Source organism: Coffea eugenioides, chromosome 5 (genome assembly GCF_003713205.1).
Source record: "Coffea eugenioides isolate CCC68of chromosome 5, Ceug_1.0, whole genome shotgun sequence".
Taxonomy (NCBI): domain Eukaryota; kingdom Viridiplantae; phylum Streptophyta; class Magnoliopsida; order Gentianales; family Rubiaceae; genus Coffea; species Coffea eugenioides.
In genome coordinates this window covers 40,541,773-40,554,617 of record NC_040039.1, presented here as the reverse complement: position 1 = coordinate 40,554,617, position 12,845 = coordinate 40,541,773, and the positions used below count along the sequence as shown (strand labels likewise).

The following is a 12,845-nucleotide window of genomic DNA, read 5'->3' as shown; positions in this document are numbered from 1 at the left end:
CCATGATAAGAATATAGTACCCATTTTTCTAAAAAAAATATTATTTATCGAATAAAATAAAAATGAACCCGTTTTTCAATAAAATACCAACTCTTTATAGTTTTTCTCTATTATAAGAACAGAGTACCCATTTTTTCATAAATAAATTTATTAATCGGATGAAAAAAAATATATTTTTCAATAAAACACCAGTTCTTTATAACTTTCCTCCGTTTACTAAAACAAAAAGGGTATTAACGACAACAACTTTAGCAAGAAGTAGAAAGCTTGACACTATTAAGAGACTTATAGCAAGGAAAAGGACAATAATACCTCATCAAAAATTGGAGCCAAAATGAGTGCGGGAAAGCTTCCCTCCAAATACTGATTCGAGTGGGCCAAAGTTTCATGTTATTGGTGGAAAATCATGGGTGTTTTTTTGTGAAAATTTCAAAATTTTGGTCCCTTTCAATTTTTAGCAGAGCCGTGCATTGAAAATTTTTTAACCATTCCCGGCACAGCACTTGTCAAGCGTAGCACCACATGAATTCCAAGCCTTCCATACTTGCAAGGCTACTTTTTCAAATATTGTTCTCAGATCAGAGCCCTCGAAAGTTCAATCGCAACCTCCTCTGCACCTTTCTCCTTCTATTTCTCTTTCCCTTTCTATCAATTTTCAGTTTTCCGTAGACATATGGTTCCCCTCTTCCTCTCTAGCACCCAGATCTAAATTTATACAATCATGGACACACTTTAAAGACCCTTCCGATGCAATGGCAGACTTCAAGGAAAAGCGATGGTGTAGGTTTTTTAAGTAGATATGTTATTTTCATCTCTGTTTTGTCAATTGCCTTTTTCTTGCATTTTTGGTCAATTTAACAATCGCAAGATAAACTTTTTGAAATTGTAAACATCTACTTCAGTGGATTAGAATGAATGGGCATCTCGGTTGGAGTAGAGAAAGGGGTCTTACTGGAAGGCAAAATGAAAACTGCCCGTCAAAATTTCAGATCTAAGATTTCAGGTAGTCTCCAACATATTTTCATACTAGAATTCTTCCTTCCACGATTTGATTTTTCCCTGCTTTGTCGTATTGTTCAATCTCCTCTCTTTACCACTCTCGCTTCCATTCCTCCGTACCTCTCGTTGCCCAGCCCTAATTGTCCCCTTTTATTGTCCCAAACCCCCTGTATCTTACACAATTTTTGAATGCTAAACACTGATTATGACATGTTCTAAGATTGAAGCCTTATTTATTCAGTGACTTAACTGAAATTTTGGATGATTTTCTACTCCGATTGGTGATTAGGATTGATGGTGTAGGTGATTTTGCTTGTCTTTGGACTAGTTTGTGGTGCTTCATCATTATCTATTGTTTTATGTTTCAGTGTTGTAGGACCATTCGTGAAGCATATTTTTTCCCTTCCTTTGGGCTAATTCTAATGCTTTTATTGCACTGCATGTGATTCTCTTAGGTGATAACTTCTCCTCCTCCTGAATGTTTGTGCAAGTTTTAATGCATTTGATTTTTTTGCTATTTGATGATTTAATTTTATTGTTTATTTCTTAACTAAAGATCTAGAAAATAGAATATAGTTTTCTTTTAAGTGAACATACTGGACAAAAATAATAAAGATTAGAAAAAGGATCTCATTGGCTATTTGCACCTTAGAAGCCTTGTTGGCAGTAAAATGTAATTCCTTTTTTCAAGTTCATTTCATGCTTTCTAAGTTCGAATGTTACGCTTGCTTAGCTACTTCTCAATTTTGAATGAACTGCAATGGGTGAATGCATTTACGATTTTTGTGTTGAAGGAAACAGTCTTGGCGTTACTTTGCAATTGATTTCATGTTAATTGGGGTCATAATGATTTCTTCATCTTAAGTACATGCTACCAACTTGTAGTTTGAAATTCAGTTCACATTTTGTACTTGTGGTTAATAAAAGTGATCCTTAGCATTTTTTTAAAGTCCCTCATTTTCATTTCTTTTCATGCAACAATATAAGGATCAATGTCCTAGTTGATATATTAGGCTAATGCAGGTTTAATTTATCTAACTATCAATGTAAATTTCTGTTTAATAATTTTTTTTTCATTGGACTCTGTAGGTTGATGGTGGATTGTAGTAAACCTGGCTATGAAGCTCTTACAAGCTACTTCGATTATGGATTTCGCCAATTAATGCAAACATGATACTCATTGTATATCGGCACATGGTCTATCTTAGCATTTGTTATTCCTGACAATTTTGGTTGTACATATTAAATCCTAATTAGGATTTGATTTGAGTATCTTTGTGCTTTGTACTGTTGATAGTATTGATTGTAATATATTGTTGCTCGTTTTGTATTTGTAATGACAAATTGGTTTGTTATTTCGTATAAAATTTTTGCTATATCTCAATATTGACATTAATGATACCTCTTGCTAAAAAAATGGTTGAAAAAAAGTAGCAACTACAGTCACAAAACTGTTTTTGGCAACTTTCTTGCAAGAAAATCATCTAATCGCATTTGATCGTCTTTAGTAAGGGGTCGATGGTTTCCAATAAAACACCAACTCTTTGTGACTTTTCTCCATAAAGTTTTTATTTTTTTTTCACGGAAGTAATTTATTACTTGGATAAAATCAGAAACTCCATTATAAGAAAAGGTTTGGAGGGAATAAGTTGTAAGCGATCCATGACAATTACCGTCCCTACACACATGTGAAGGAATAAGGGCCATGACAATTTGCTACATAAATTTATTTATGATAAAATGGACACTCTTTTCTTATAATGAAGAAAGGTCATAAAGAGTTGGTGTTTTATTGAAAAATGAGTTTATTTTTATTTTATCCGATAAACAAATTCCTTTTTACCTTCAAAATGAGTACTCTATTTTTATAATGGAGGAAAATCATAAAGAGCTGGTCTTTTATTAAAAAACGGGCTTATTTTTATTTTATCTGATAAATAAATTTGTTTATGAAAAAATTGGTACTCTGATCTTAAAATGGGAAAAAGTCATAAAGAGCTGGTCTTTTATTAAAAAATGAATTTATTTTTGTTTTATCTGATAAATAAATTTGTTTATGAGAAAATAGGTACTCTGTTCTTATAATGGAGGTAAGTCATAAAGAGTTGGTCTTTTATTAGAAAATGAATTTATTTTTATTTTATTCGATAAATAAATTTAGTTATTAAAAAATGGGTACTCTGTTCCTATAATGGAGGAAAGTCATAAAGAGCTGGTCTTTTATGGGAAAGTGATACTTTACAGAAAGTGACCGCGATTTGGTTTATGAAATAATCCCAAATAAAAATTTAGAATGAATTTATTTGTTTTGAAAGTTATATAACGGTCGTTAAAACTCCAGAGATTGACAAAAAAATTTTGCGGTTGCAGAAAGGCAGAGGGAAGAAGGAGAAGAATTGAGCTTTTTGTCCGTTGCAATTGTTCCATTAAAAATGACTCCATTCAATTTTACCCATTTTTTGTTGGGTAAAATCGTTGGTTCTAACGATCAATTCTTCATTTCCCGTCAATTGTCCTTAATTGGCCAAAATTATGAAACTTTGAGGATGCAATATGTTTGGGGTGAAACTTTGAGAATGAAATTGGTCAACCATCCAAATTTTGAGGATGAAAAGTGTATTTTTTCCTATAAGATATTTAATCAAATGTTATTTCTTGTCTTAATTTTAGTTATGACTATACTACATATTTATTAAATAGACATACCTTTATAATTAAAGTTAATATTTGGTATTTTAGGATGCCATATATTTAAATAGATGAAAATTATTTTGAACATAACATATTAAAATAATTTTATTTGTCAATCATTTTGGCCCTTCCTCCAAGGAAAAAATATTGGTTTCGTCATTGCCTAGGAGAAAATTGGAGTCTATTGCTAAGAAAAGATTGTGAAAATTTACCTTTATATCCTAATTATTTGAAAAAATCCAATAAAAAAATTTTGTAAAAGAAACCTTGTTTCTTACCAACAAATTAAGTAACTAATAAAATCACCTTTAATATTACTTTAACATATTTAATTTATGTTAAATACAAATTTTACCTGTTTCTCTTTTGTAAAAATATAGGTGTAACACTTTTTCAATTTTAGTTACAAACATTTATGTAGTTTACATAAATATAGTGATTCAGAGTAAAATGCCCATAAATAGCTTGTATTTTGTTCATGTAATGCTTAAAATTTTCATAAAGTGCTGGTACGTTATGGGCGCAATCTTTTTTACTTTCACATATTTAAAATTTGTAAAATGCAAAATCTACCAGTTTCCCTTTCGTAAAAATCTAAGTATAATACTGTTTCAATTTTAGTTACAGACATTTATGTATTTTACCTAAATATAATGATTCACAGTAAAATATCCATAAATAGTTAATATTTTGTTGATGTAATGCAAAAAATTCATAAAGAGCTGGTATGTTATGGGCAAAAACTTTTTTACTTTCACATATTTAAAATTTGGTAAATACAAAATTTACTAGTTTCCCTTTTGTAAAAATATTAGTGTAACACTTTTTCAATTTTAGTTACAAATATTTATGTATTTTACATAAATGTAGTGATTCGGAGTGGAATGCTCATAAATAGCTAGCCTTTTGTTCATGTAATGCAAAAAAATCATAAAGAGCAGGTATGTTATGGGCAATATGCTTTTTGCTTTCACAAAAATCAGTTTATGTTTAATACAGAACAATCAATTTTCCTTTCGTAAAAATATTAGTGTAACAGTTTTTCAATTTTAGTTACAAATATTTATGTATTTTACATAAATGTTATGCTTCAGAGTAAAATGCCCATAAATAAAAAGTATTTTGTTGATGTAATACCCATAAGTAGATAGTACTGCTTACGCTTTCTTTTCGGTGTTTTATTCGTAAACCCATTATATTTATGTTAATTCCGTCACACCCCCATACATTTCGAACTTCTGCAGTACGCTATTCACATTTCCAAACCGCGGTTATAGGTCACCACTTGCCTTTTTACAAATATTCATTCATTGTCCGTACCTGTCAGGTTGCTACGTGCCAGCTTCTTTCCCATATATTTTACTTTCCACACCTATCTTTGAATTATGTGAATACACTACAGAATTTACCGCTTTACAATTGGCTTTGACTGAAATCATCAATGAAAAAACCTTCCTCTCGTGTGTCTTGCATAGAAATTAAGGGAACAAAGCCAAAAGCTAGCCGCCGTTGTTGACTTCTGGATCTGGATCTTTTACTTTGTTTTGATACAATTGGGGAGAGCAATCAGGATCATCCGCACGTCCTGGTTTGGAAACAATTGAGAGGTCCGATTCAGCGACTTTTCCCAATTCTCCACGCGCGCTTGGTCCTTCATTAATGGAGGGCTAATACTCTAATTCTAGCCGAGGGATCAACTGACGAATTGGTTCAACGATTACTGTGAGATCTAAACCATTGTTAATTATTTTCTTCATTTATTGATATTTACATATTCCTTGCTCTCAATCGCTATAGCCTTGTGTATGATTGGTTAGTGCGCAATAATTAATTATTCATAGAGACTATTTTGCTAGACGGTCCCCGTAATTGTTCGTTATCTCTATTCCAGTAGCAACTGACATAATTGGGTTTGTGTCAGGGGAATATTTGATCTGGCTTGAATAAACCCTCGTAGCGTGTTTGTTAGTCAGGATTGGGCCTTTCTAATTAATAATGCAATCTGGAAATTAAATCCTACGGTCGTACCTAGGGTTGTTTTTGGGTTAGAGAAATAGCTAACGGTCGTACCTTAGCTATCGATAAATTACGGAAGGGTTGGTTGTTTAGCGCGTGCGAGACAACTATAACCAATCTATTAGTAAATGTTGGAATTACCTCTGAATCAATGATCAGTTGCATGAACCATTTCTGAAGTACACCCTTGGCTAGAGTTTCTCTTAATTATTTCTTTTAATTAATTATTTCTCTGCATTTAATTTGTTTAGTTGGCATTTGATACCAAAACCCCCCATTAACCTTGGTTTGAAAAGAAGTAAAAATATCTTGCTAGTCCCTGAGGAGACGACCCTGCTTACCACTGTCTACTAGTTAGGGAATTCAGTTAAATAATTAATTCAGGTATATAGGATTAAGCAAACTCTTCGGGAACAGGGTGAATCAAGTAACCCATTGCACACCTAGAGTCCCTGCTCCAGTACTCGAATTGATTACTGACTGTTCCAGGTGGTAGTTAGGATTTATTTATTATTATTGTACAGGTTCGGCACCTGTCATTGTTCAACTCTATTACATAAAAATGGGGTGGTAATGGGGCTGGGATCCTTCCCCTACACCCCGCCCCATTGTCAAATAACTTCTCCCGCCCCTTGCCCCCCACCCCCCGCCCGGCCGCGGGGGAAGAAATCAACTTATCATAAATGTTATTTACAATAATACAATTGTAAATAATGTTAAATAAGATTAAAAAGCTATCAAGATGGAAATAAAGCAAAACAAATCAAGTTACATTCAGTGCGGAGGAAGGGAACCGATCTAAATAAAAAGGGGTTAGGAGCAAAACAGGTTGGAATTGGATAGCTTAGTCTTTTGGGGGGGGCGTTAGAAACAAATCAACAATAGTCCAAGAAATTTCTTCAGTTGTTGCGGCGGCCATTAACACTGGCTAGCGTTGTACTTGTAAGTAAGGGTGCAACTTTAGAAAATTTAGAATTGTATTATATATATAAATATACATATATATATATTATTGTATGTGGGGGATGGGGCGGGTGTATGTTTCCCCACCCCCTGCCCCGTTTTAAGGTGGGGGGAAATATTTTGCCCCCACCCCCGCCCCTGCCCCGCCCCGCCCCGCCCCACCCCATTTCTACCCCGACGGGCACCCGCACCCATTGCCATCCTTACATAAATCCCCACGCCAAAAGTATGTTTCCGGTTATATTATAGTAGTATATATGCTCATGTTTCAATTTAATCTCACTAGAGAATGTTAATTTAAATAGTGCCCATTTGGCTGCTAGTATTTTAAGTAGTGGCCATTTTACCACAAAATTCGTACAAGCATTATCAACACTTCTCATTTCTCTCAAATCCAACTGCTTTCTTGGTTCATTCAAAGCTCCTTGTTCCTACCTTTCCTACTCACCTCCATTAAATTTGTACAGAACCCAATAGTCTCCAAAGAGAATGGGCAGCATTGATGCAAATAATGAAGCTTCTTATGCAACTTCACCAGTTGCACCATTCAGGCCACTTGATCCTGAAGAATTCAGGAAACAAGCCCATCTCATGGTTGATTTCATAGCTGACTATTACAAAAATATCGAAAACTATCCTGTTCTCAGCCAAGTTGAGCCTGGATATCTCCGAACCCGGCCGCCAGAAACCGCCCCGTATCTCCCCGAGCCATTTGAAACTATTCTAGAAGACGTTCAAAAGGTTATAATCCCTGGAATGACTAACTGGTTAAGCCCTAACTTCTTTGCATATTTTCCTGTAACATGTAGCTCTGCCGCTTTTCTGGGAGAAATGTTGTGCACTGGCTTTAACTCTGTACCGGTCAACTGGCTTGCATCCCCGGCGGCCACCGAGCTCGAAATGGTTGTCATGGATTGGTTGGCTAACATGCTTAAGCTCCCTAAATCCTTCATGTTTTCAGGCACCGGAGGCGGCGTTCTCCAAGGAAACACCAGTGAGGCTGTTCTTTTCACCCTCGTCGCCGCACGTGACCGCGCTCTTGAGACAATTGGCCTCGAAAACGTTGGCAAGCTCGTCGTTTATGGATCTGATCAAACACACAGTTTTTTCATCAAGACTAGCAAGCTAGCTGGCATTTTCCCATGCAATATAAGAATAATCCCAACTACTGTTGAAGACAAATTTTCTTTGTCCCCCAAGGCATTAAGGAAGCAAATTGAAGCCGACATCGCAGATGGCCTGGTCCCGCTTTTCCTCTGTGCTACTGTGGGGACTACTTCCACCACTGCCATTGATCCAGTGGGTCAGCTAGCTGAAGCTGCAAATGAATTCGACATGTGGATTCATGTTGATGCAGCTTATGCTGGTAGTGCATGCATATGTCCCGAGTTTAGGCAATACTTGGATGGGATTGAGAGAGTTGACTCATTGAGTTCAACCCTCATAAGTGGCTTCTTTGTTATTTGGACTGCTGCTGTTTGTGGGTCAAGAAACCTGAGTTGATGGTGAAGTCACTAAGAACCAACCCGGAGTACTTGAGAAACGAAAGAAGCGAATTCGACGCAGTCATTGATTACAAAGACTGGCAAATTGGTACATCCAGACGCTTTAGAGCCTTAAATTGTGGTTTGTCCTGCGTAGTTATGGAGTTGCAAACCTGCAAAGCCACATTCAATCCGATGTACAAATGGCCAAAATGTTTGAAGGGTTTGTGAAATCCGATCCAAGGTTTGAAATAATTGTGCCGCCTGCATTTTCACTTGTATGTTTCCGGCTTAACCCCTTGAGAGGGTCCAATGCAACATACACTCAGCTCTTGAACGAGAAGCGTATTGAGCTGGTAAACTCAACGGGCAAAGTGTACATGACTCATACTAAGATTGGAGGATTATACATGCTGAGATTTGCTGTTGGGAGCACCCTGACAGAGGATCGTCACGTTCGAGCTGCTTGGGAATTGATTAAAGAATGCGCCAATGCTTTACTTAAAGACAATCTTTAGGGAGATGGTTATATGTGCTGCTGTTGAATCGAAGTGATTATTTGGAAGCCTATGCTAAATTGTTCTTGATTCCTAACTTAATTGATAAGGATATTGGTTAAGTGACTGTGAGCTTCTCAAGCCCTCACTTTTTTTCATTCATCTTTGTAAAGCTTGGTTCTCTCCATGAATCAAAAAAGTTTTTAAACAAAAAATGGCTATACTTTTTTTTGGTTTGATCATAATAAATTACTTTGGTGGAGTTCAATCATCTCGAATAATTACGCAATTTATAGTACTGCAATTGAAACATTGAAAAATGCATATTACTTGCTGAGAAAAAAAGTTAAGTTCTCGTCTAATTGTCAGCAATCCCTTAATTTTCTTGGCAACTAATGCAAATAACGTTACAAATTTTATTGGTCCGGTGGTTTTTTCTAGATTTGTAACAGGGTATACTTCCCATCCACCTAAATCTTTTTACACCAAAAAATAAAGGATTAACCTTTCTTTGTACATCCGAACTTATATCACTCTTTTACTTTACACTTTAAATCTTAAATTTGGACATTTTAAATCCTAAACTCTGAATGTTTTGATATTTTGTACTATAAACTCTCAAGTTTATCCTAATTAAGTCTAATTGATAACAATGTTGGCAAAATTAAGAATAAATGATCATGCAAATCAATGATAATATGTTGAAATTGATCAAAAATAGCAAAGGGATCATAACTAAAACAAATTGGACAAAAATGTGTTCCATTTAATAACTAGTATTGTTAGCAAAATTAGCAAAATAAAAAGATTGTCTAAATTAATGACAATGTATTATTTTATTCTTGTTGCAATCCATTTGTATCCTTTTGACCATTTTAAGCATATTGAAATTTGGGACAGAGTGGGAGGGATGAATTGAGTGGAGGAAAAAGTATAAACGAGAGGTCTCAGGTTTGAAACCTTTCATTATTAAAAAAAAGCATATTTTCATTGATTTTTATGATTGGATTTAAATGAAACAAATTTGAGAATTTAGGATATAAAGTGTCTAAAATTTAGAGTTTAGGATGCAAAGTATCCACAATTAAAATTCAAGGTACAAAGTGAAAAAATTGATACAAGTTTGAGGGTGCAAAGTGGAGTTCACCCAAAAACAAATTAAGGAATACTCTTCTCGTTTTTTTGCTTTGTCAAAGGGCAAAAACATTAGAACAATCCAAGAACATATCCCATTAAACAAAACCGACAAAATCTATTTTCACGATTTCTGTTAACACAAAAAATACGTAGCGGAAGTAAATATATCATCTAATTTGATGATAGAAAATTCTCGAAACAAATAGTGAAAAGAACCTTACGACCAGAAAAATAGGAAAGGAGCGAGACTAATATATTAACTCAATTTCATTCAAGGTCTGCTCAATTGCAAACAATCGGTTACAAAGCATTATATAGGATACAAAAGTAACTCCTGACAGAATTTTACTATCATCAACCTAAAACCTATTTTAAATTTTATTTCCTATACTAGCTTTGATACCAATTCTAATCTAGTTACCGAATAATAAATCAACTTCTAAAACAACTAAAATTCTAAAAATATTCGGTTTATTTTTATGTCAACAATTCCGAGTTGCGGATGGCATTCACAGTTGGCCTCTTATTGCTGCGGATGTTCTCTGCCAGCAAATTTTTGCTTAGCACTCTGCAATTTCGCAATAAATTTAGCTCTCTATACTTTTTATTTTTTCCAACATTCTCGTTATATCGTATTCTTTTAACATTGTTTCTGGAAAGTGGGGAGAAAAAGCAAATAGCAGGATGGGACACTGATAATTGATCTGTATTTCAAAATTATTGATGTATTTTGCAGTTTTGTTTAGGTAGATATAAATGTTTCCCTGGATCAATGAAAGCTTCAAAAAAAAAAAGAAAGAAAGAAAAGAGCAAATATCACTGTTCATCCTTAAAAAAAATAGTAGTATTGTTTATTGATAAGCAGAGAATGTTCACAAGCATTTACATATTGCAAATCAAGTGCTTGTCAGCACAAAGCTAGACTGTACAGAAGTAACTCGACTAAACATTAGTGAAGATTTTTTTTAGAAAAGTTTTTTCTAGGAGGGCGGGTGAGTACTGAAGAAGCAGGAAGGAAGGGAGTAAGAGAATTTGAACTCATAATCTTTAGAGACTTTAATGAAAATAACTTGTGCAAAATCCCAATTTAATCTCAGTAGTCACTTCCCTTTACTCTTGGGCACACACCTCCAAGGAACAACATAACTGATTTCCTTCATCACTTTATCAACAATCACCTCAGCAGTAGTTAGTGTCACCTGTGATTAAAAGATCCTGTAGTCCCAAGAGTGAGCTTCAGTACCAGAGAATTAGATGAGTTGATATGGAAGGTGATGAGATAACCAAGCTCCTCATGTCATGTATAAATCCCTCTATGTATCAACTGCAGAGTTGAACGCCCCTTGATCAAACACAAGTAGCATAGTCACATTGTAAGAATAGATGGTCACCCACTTGAACAGTGTATCTTTTGTGAGCAGTCTGTTCCTACATTGCATCCACAGGAGGAAAGAGTGCTTGGGAATATGCTTATTGAACCATACAAGGTAGTGCCAACTGCCAACCAACTTCAATAGAAGATTGGACAGAGAAAGCACCAGAACTGTGAACAGGCTATCTGATCACAGAGACTTCACTTGAGGTGTCCAGATACTTAGAAGAAAGGAAGATGTAATATAAAATTTTCTACAGCATCAGTTCTTCTTCTTCCAATTAGGAGTTTCCATTGTCCATCCTGAGGATAGTTGATAGAAGAGACCTTGGCCTACAAAGAGCTAGGAAACTGTTTGACAATATGTAAGCCATAATGCTGTTGTTACGGATCCTTGGGTGTCAATGGTCAAACCAAAGATAAGTGTTTTCACCATTGCCAATCACAGAAAAAAAATATATGGTACACTGCTAGTGCACAAAGTTGAAACAACATCCTCCAAAACCAAGAATTATCGCTGGGAATAGACAAATGCATGTTTCATCCATGTTTTTGGCAATGCATTACAAATTTACAACGTACCATGCATGAACAAACTAACTATGATGCTATGTGGCAAAATTTGTTTAAAAATGGAATTATTTTGTTTTCTACGACAAAAAAGTGAGGAAAAGCAGTAATGATCGAGTATAACAAAAGTTATAGTTTAATTTTGGGTCTGTAAAAAGAAAATATGCAATATTTTACCCCAAAATGACATTAAATTAACTGCTTAGCTCTTCAAGACTCAATGGAATTAAACCAAAAAAATTGTACTTTGCCTAACATATGACTCCAAACTTTTTCCTTGTAGTTTAATTAGCCTCTGATCAATCATTCAAATGTACAAGGGATATAGAAGAGCTCAATTTCTTTGTGGATAAACACCGACCAAAAATTAGTCAAACTAGAAAATATTAAGAAGCTTGGTACATGCCTAAGTCATATCGTTATAGAAGTTAAGAATTCAACTCTATCCAAGTCTAATGCTTTGAATATTTAAAGGGACATTATTCATTTAATGCATATTTTAGTTACTAATTATTTTCCTTAAACCTGATTTTATTTATTTTTTCTTTTTTTGTTTCAGGTTTTATTTCTTTGCTTTTTCTTCTACACCCTTACCTACGCTTTAATGTCAACGTTCATTCTCAATTAACCTTAAACCTTCCAACCAATAAGATTAGCTCAAAAGTAGCCATATACACCACATTGGTCAATCCAATAGCCAAATATGCATTGATGATTATACCAATTGAGAATGCTACTGAGAATCTGCTTATTTTTTAGCACAATCATTGTTGCTATAGCCATAACGTTTCTTGGATATCTAATGTCGCTCGTGGGTGTGTCTTCGATCGTTACAGCTTCTGGCATAATACCATGCTTGTGCTTCTTGAAGATTTCAGCGATTTAAAGTAGACATATTAATCATAACTGGATTATTCTGATGGGCACAGCAATTATGATAACTGGAACCTGCACGTCTTTATTGGAGATACTAAGAAATAAAGGAAGCTAGATTTAGGGATAGCAACGGGTGGTTTTGGTAACCCGTCCCACTGTCAAATAACTCCTCCCCCCCTCACCCCCTCTGCAGGTGCCCATGGGAGCAAGAAACTACCACAATCCTATCGGATGCAATTG

General features: G+C 34.8%; 1 pseudogene; it reads left to right on the top strand.

Annotated features, from left to right (window-relative positions):
• Positions 1-7,158: 7,158 nt before the first annotated feature.
• Positions 7,159-8,671, top strand: LOC113769918 (annotated as a pseudogene).
• The last annotated feature ends 4,174 nt before the right edge of the window (positions 8,672-12,845 follow it).